Source organism: Hipposideros armiger, unplaced genomic scaffold (assembly GCF_001890085.2).
Source record: "Hipposideros armiger isolate ML-2016 unplaced genomic scaffold, ASM189008v1 scaffold_806, whole genome shotgun sequence".
NCBI classification, from domain to species: domain Eukaryota; kingdom Metazoa; phylum Chordata; class Mammalia; order Chiroptera; family Hipposideridae; genus Hipposideros; species Hipposideros armiger.
The window spans coordinates 392,784-399,600 of NW_017732156.1; the positions used below are offsets into that span (position 1 = coordinate 392,784).

The window sequence follows — 6,817 nt, forward strand, 5'->3', positions numbered from 1 at the left end:
TCTTAGTTGTGGGAAGGTGTAGCCCAGCATCGAACAGGCAGTCTTGTTAGAAGCACGTGCTCTCACCAGCTGAGCCATCCTGACACCTGTTGGCAGCTCAGTGGCAGCTCAGCTCGGACGCAGCATCACTGGTCCATGTGGGAATGAAACCGGCAGCCCTGTTTCTCAGAGCTCGCACTCTTAAGCTAACTCTTAACCAACTGAGCCACTTGGACGGCCCACAACGTTTTCATTTTTAACTTGAGAGTCCTTCACAAAATTGGAAGACACTAAAACATTATGTCTATATTCTCCAGTGCCACTCATTGACTAAAGCTGAGTAGTAACTGCCCGCTTTAATGAATATTCACAACAGTTTGTGTATGGTCTTTATACTTAAATGTCTATTCACATTGGTATAAAACCCTTAGGTCATAATTTCTTGCTTTGAGTGTGTTAAATATGTCACCCTATTTTCTTCAACCATAAAGGGGTTGTTGTAGAAAGATCTGATGATAATCTGATACTTCCCCTGTAAATGAATTTTTTTTGTCTAGATACAAAATGAATATTTAGAGATTTTCTTTAAAATTCCTTAGTTTTACTAGAATAAGTCTTGGTGTTGGTCATTTTGGGTCAATTTTGACAGGTACAGTGTGTTTTTCAATACGTATTGTTAAGTTTTGGGGGTTTTTTTACTACAAGAAAATTTTCTTGGATTCTGGGCTTTAAATATTTGTTCTGTTCCATTGATTCGATTCTCTTCTTTGGGTACTCACCTAGTATTCAAATGTAGGAACTTAGGCTATCTTCTATATCTGTCACTTTCAAATCCTTTTCACCTCTTCATTCTTTTTGAATTTTAACATTTTTTTCCTTTTAATCTTCTATTTCTTTTAAGGCATTATTTGTTGTTTTTCATTGTTCTTTTGTTCCTTCGTGTTTATGCTTCCTTAAAATTTTAAAAATGATGTCCTGCGTTCCCTCACTTTTTTTCTCCTCAAAACCTTTTTGTTTTACTAAATAAAGCACATTTAAAAATAAGGAAGACTCCTAAACCCAAATAGGTAACAGTGAAGTTACTACTGTTATAATGAATGCTTCATATACTTATAAAAAGAGCAGACACTTGAAAGTACTTTAAATGCTCTACACTAGATACATATCTAGAGGTGGAGAAAGAGCAGAAGTCTGTATGAAAGTCATACAACCATTGCCTGATGCCCTCTACCTCATGCTCAAAACCACCGGAAGTTGTGTGACTTCTAGAATTAAAGGTATGTTCCTGTTTGTTCAAGTGAACATTTCTCCTGATGTTAATGATTCGAACAAAGGCAATAGCTACAGAAGAGGGATTCCATTGATAAATATAAAACAATATCAGAACATCAAAGAGGAGGTGACAGAAAATCTTGTCTTTTCAAATAGCAGATGCTTTTATTTTATAGTTGTACAGCAGTGGAGTAAGCTCCACCTCCCAAAGACTTAATCCAAAAACTTTCTGTTTGTATTTGCACCAAACAAGTTCACCATGCGACTGGCATCATTCCTGAACTATGAGATCCAGTTGGCTTTTTAGGGCATTGCAAACCTTTATTTTGTGATCTCTGTCATGGATTTCAACACTACCAGCTATTTACTCAGACAGGTAGGCCTCCTGATCAATTTAGACATCAGCATCTTTTTTTTTGTTGGCCATTTTGTATGTCAGAATCACTTTTTGCACTTTGGCTTTTACCAGAAGGAGGCCCTGATTCCTGCAATGAACATTCATTAGGGGCTACAGCAACTAGTACAAATCCTGGAGAACCAGCGCTTCCAGCGCTCAGTGCCTGGCTGTATTTTTTACCACCTTGCTTGATTGTCTGTTTTGCTTCATTTAGGTCGGTAATAAGGCTATTTCTGGCTCAGAGGACTTTTGAACTTGATTGCTTCAACAAGTTGGACATCTAAATTTCCCTCTGCTGCATAACTTGCATTTCTTCCTTTGCATAATATTCCATAATGGTCAGCCTTTTTGTTTGCACAAGATAACCTTTCTTATGTTTTACATTGCCTTTGCTTCTATTTCTTCTGGAATCTCACTGGCTTCTTGTTCAGTGGAAGCCAGCATGTGCTTAAGCAATTGCTTGTCTGCATGGCTGAGGGCCTTTGCCAAGACAAAGCTAGCCTAATAATGGGCACAAGTGGATGTTTGAAGGGACAGATGAAAGAGATGGCAGACAGAAACTCAGCAAATGTCTTGGCTTACTTGACTTATAACCCAGATTCTGGTTTTGCCATTTTTGTGTTTTTCTAATGCTGATTTATGTTATTTTTTCATGACTTCTATACTTTCTTAATTTGTTAGCTTATTTTGAAATACTAGATTTTACAGTTTCACAATTTGTTGGTGTGTCTTTCCGAAGTTTTTTTCATCATGGTTTGTGGGTTCTTTTACTTAAAATTTTGCATGACATTTATTTACATTTTTTTTTCTATTCTTTATTTGGAAAATAATTTTCCAACACTCTTATAATGGGGAGAGTTCCAACAAGTTAGATTTTCTAGCTTCTCTATTCCAGGAATCCTTCTGTTGTTTTTGCAAAGTAACAAGAAAAAAAAAATAGCTTCTTTCAGATATCTGCCCCTCACTGCCTTTTTTTTTTGGTTTTTTTTTTTTTGAGGAAAGCAATGGATCACTTATCAAGTGAGAAAAACAAGGAATGTCATAATAGGTTGTTGAGAAAGGAGTGGAATTTTAATTAAAGGTACACACTGAGTTTAAGAATCCAAAACAGATATTAATAATTATTTTCTAGAGCTATAGCCAAAATCTTAAAAAATATTACCTGGTCTAAATAACTTATTCCATACATAGAGCAAAGTGATGAGAAAATTTAGCAAACCAGAGGCAGGCCCAGTGCTTCTTGGAGTGTTTTTAACTCTTCAGTCATCATTTTTTGTTTCTTCCATACCCCCTGCTCCCCCATCCATTTGTTTAAAAATAAATTTCCTTGTCTACATTTTCCAGTGTTTTCTCTTAAGTAATCTCACTACTAGATAATCACTTATTTTGGCAAAGTTTTCTGTGAAGCTACATATGTTATTCAAGAGTTTGTGTTATATACTCTGAAATTTTAATGAAAAGTGATTTAAAATTCCCTAGAGTTTGTAAAAAATACTTCATTAAAATACACTGTTTGTTAGGTAATGGCTAAAATCAACATATAATCTATTCATTCTTCTGTTTAATTTTCATGTTGGGTTGTAATATTTATGCTTACACAGATTTGGCAGTTCCCTGGTTGTGTAATAAAACCACCCATCTAATGACTACCGTATTTTCTCTTTCAGGGGGGTGTTAGGTTTTCTGTGTTATATCCTGTTAGGGTTTCCTTGTTGAGGCCATGGGCTAAGGTCATATTCCTGTAGGTTTCAAGTAGGTTCTCATCTCAAAGGGAGAATTACTTTCTCAGGTGGAGGAGGGACTTAAGCCTTTGGGAGGATACAGCAGGGGCTTATGGGTAGGCTCCGTGGCCCTTGCTTTTCTGCCCAAAGATGACTCAGGCTCTGTGGGAAGGGACTGAGTAGACAATGAAGTAGTCTGATCCCATCTTATACCTTATGCCCAGTTTGCTCCTTTGAAGGTCAGCAGTTCCTTGATGGTAGGATCAGTATCTGGGTAGGTAGGTCTCAGAATTGTAATGAGCTATAAGAAATGTCCTCAAGGTAGAACAGTGAACCATTGTCTGGGTAGGGAGACAGAATTGTCCAATGTCGTGGACTCCCAGGAAGCGACCAGTATGTAGCAAATCCAGTGGAATAATACCAAGAAAACAAAGGAGAGAGCAAGTATTCAAGACTGTGGCCTCGAGTTTCAAGCGAGGAAGGTACAGGAGAAGGTGCCAGGTGATGATGGGCTCCCCTGATTCAGTGCTGAGACCTAGTGCAGGGAGCACACAGGCCACTCCTTACACTACACACTGCATATACTGCAGAGGCTGGCAGCTGCTTAAAGGGGCTTTTCTCTGAAGCATCCTTTCAGAATAGGGGAGACTATTTCATAAACCTTTTTCACTTTTTTCAGTCCTCCCAATATAATACCCCTCTTTTATCTTCCTCAGAGGATCTCATCTTCCATTTCACAGAGAAAATAGGAGTCATCAGATGGAACTTTCTCAATTGATTGACACCACTTCTACCAAATGACCTGTATCCATACTTATTTCCTCCTTTTTGCCTTTTTCATGGAAGAGATATCCTGCCTCCTGTCTACAGATAATTCATTCACCTGGCTTCTGGATTAATTATCCTCTTGTCTTCTCAAGGAATTTACTCATTTATTTAATAAATACTTGCTAGGCATCTTCATTGTAACAGATGCCAAGCTCCATTCATTGAATAACTTTTCTTTTTTGTAGATTCAACTTCTCTTACTCTACTGATTCTTTCCCAATAGTGTTTATGCTCAATGGTCTTTCCCATTTAAAAACTAACTAAGCTAAACTAAACTGAAAAAAATCCCTCCTTCCACCCACCACTTCTTCATCTACTAGCCTATCTTTCTTCGTTTCAAAGTCAAGCATCTCTAAAACATTGACTATGCTTAGTATTTTCATATATTCATTTCTCATTCATTTTACAACCCACAACATTCTAGCTTCTGCTCTTATGTCTCTCACCAAAAGTGCTTTCGCTGTGCATTTTAAAATATGGACCACTTCTTTTTCACTGGGTTTCCATGACACAACCTTCCTATTTCTCCGGTTCATCCTTTTCAGTCTTTTTGCAAGTTTCATTTGGGTTGTATTTCCCTTAAATGTTGATGTTCCTTAGGGTTTCCTAGGCAGTCTTTCCTTCTCATTGCCAGCACTCTATGGTTGATGTCATCAGTTCCTAAGGCTGTAATTATCATATCATGTAAGAAAAATAGTTGACATTGTTTTTTTTTTAATTTAATTTTTTTTATTGGGGAACAGTGTTTGTTTGTTTGTTTGTTTCTGGGGAACAGTGTGTTTTTCCAGGACTCATCAGCTCCAAGTCGAGTAGTTGTTTCAATCTAGTTGTGGAGGGTGCAACTCTGTGACCCATGTGGGGATCGAATGAGCAACCTTGGTGTTATGAGCACTGTGTTCTAACCAACTGAGCTCACCTGCCGCCCCAGTTGACATTGTTTTTTAGACATGAAATTGTTGTAATTGCAAATATTGCCTTGTTTAAATAAAGAGAAAGCCAAAATAAATGTGTTACTGATTAACAATGTATTTCATGCCAATTAAATACCAGTGGAATGAGAGAACGAAGTTATTAGGTTTATAGTTAGTATCTTGGTCATCACAATGCCAAGTACATATTACAATGTAGATGTATAAGAGTCAATTTTTTCAATAAAGAATCTAACAGATACAATTTCATGCAATATTGATATAGTTTATAAATGCATTATCATAATAAACATAAAAAACAAAATTTGCAGTATCTATTATGTGAGTTAATCATCTCCATCCAAAGGAGATGATGATGATAATGCTTTTGCAATTAAACCTGAAAGCACAGAAAGGTTTTTTGCCTTTCTTAGAAAACAGTTCAGTAATTTGTATTTGTGAGATATGGAACCTCAATATGTAAATTGAACATGGCCTTCACCTCACCTGGCTAGTGCTATCCGTTGTGCATTTATGATATCTGATTTATAAATATTATTAAATCCTCTCCTTTACTCTAAAGCCTGTGCAAGTTATTCTCAATTTGCTCATCCAGGTATGTTTCCTGCCCTGTCTCCATTGCTTTATGCCATGAGACGTTGTCACCTGTGCCCCTTTGGCTTGTCCAATGGGAGGAGAACCTGCAGGAGATGTAGCAAAGGAGAACAGCAAGGCCAGGGCATTTCTTCTCTGCCCCCTCCCTGCTCAGTGCCATATCTCTGACAGCAGCCATGTCCCTCCTCAACTACAGGTTCTGCGGGCAGTGCCTCCCATTGGGTTCCATTAACACCGTTTCCTACTCTTGACTTTGTAGTCCTATGCATAATTTTGTATTCTCTATTCATTTATTCATTGGATATGTATCTATCTATCATCTATCTATCGGTATATGTATCTATCTATCTATAGATATACATATATACATATATACAGATATACATATATCTATAGATAGATATATACATACATGATGATATATAATCATGTTATTGAAGTTTATAAATTTGATTATAATTAGTTTATTTAATCTTACAGTATCTGAGAATGATTTGTTAAAGTTACCAACTAAAAATGTTGATGTATTCACTTTTCTTGTCTTTCTTTTAATTATTGTTTTATGTATTTGGGAGCAATTTATTTAGTGTATATGTGTTTAAAAATAATATCTCCTTAACACTTTTATTGGTAAATATTTCCTCATAACCCACTTCATTAACCTTAAATTCTATTTAATCTGATATTGAAACTGCTAGCCTGGCTTTCTTTTTATTCATATATGTGTGATACATTTTCTTCTATTTGTTTCCATTTTTTCTGTATGCTTTTGTTTTGAAAGCGATTCCATAAACAACATATTCCAGGATGTTTAAGTCTTTATTTTTGGTTGGTTAGAGTAACTAATTTACATTTATTATAGTTATTATTTGGAGTTACTTAAGCCAACGATTTTAAGTTTTCTATTTATCACACTTTATTTTTGTGTTCTTTCATTTTTTTTTTCTTTTTCTTCTCTTTCCTTTTCCACAAGATAGATCAATATCCTACTGGTTTGAAAGTCATACATTGTATATCTGGGTTTCTAGTAGTTATCCCTTACTTTTTCCCTCTATCTTTGTCTCCATCTCCCAAGTTTGCGAAAACTTCCATTAGTA

The 6,817-nt window shown here is 36.1% G+C and overlaps 1 pseudogene; it reads right to left on the reverse strand.

Moving 5' to 3' along the window:
* Positions 1-1,039: 1,039 nt before the first annotated feature.
* LOC109374246 (V-type proton ATPase subunit E 1 pseudogene) lies at positions 1,040-4,547 on the reverse strand (annotated as a pseudogene).
* Positions 4,548-6,817: the final 2,270 nt, after the last annotated feature.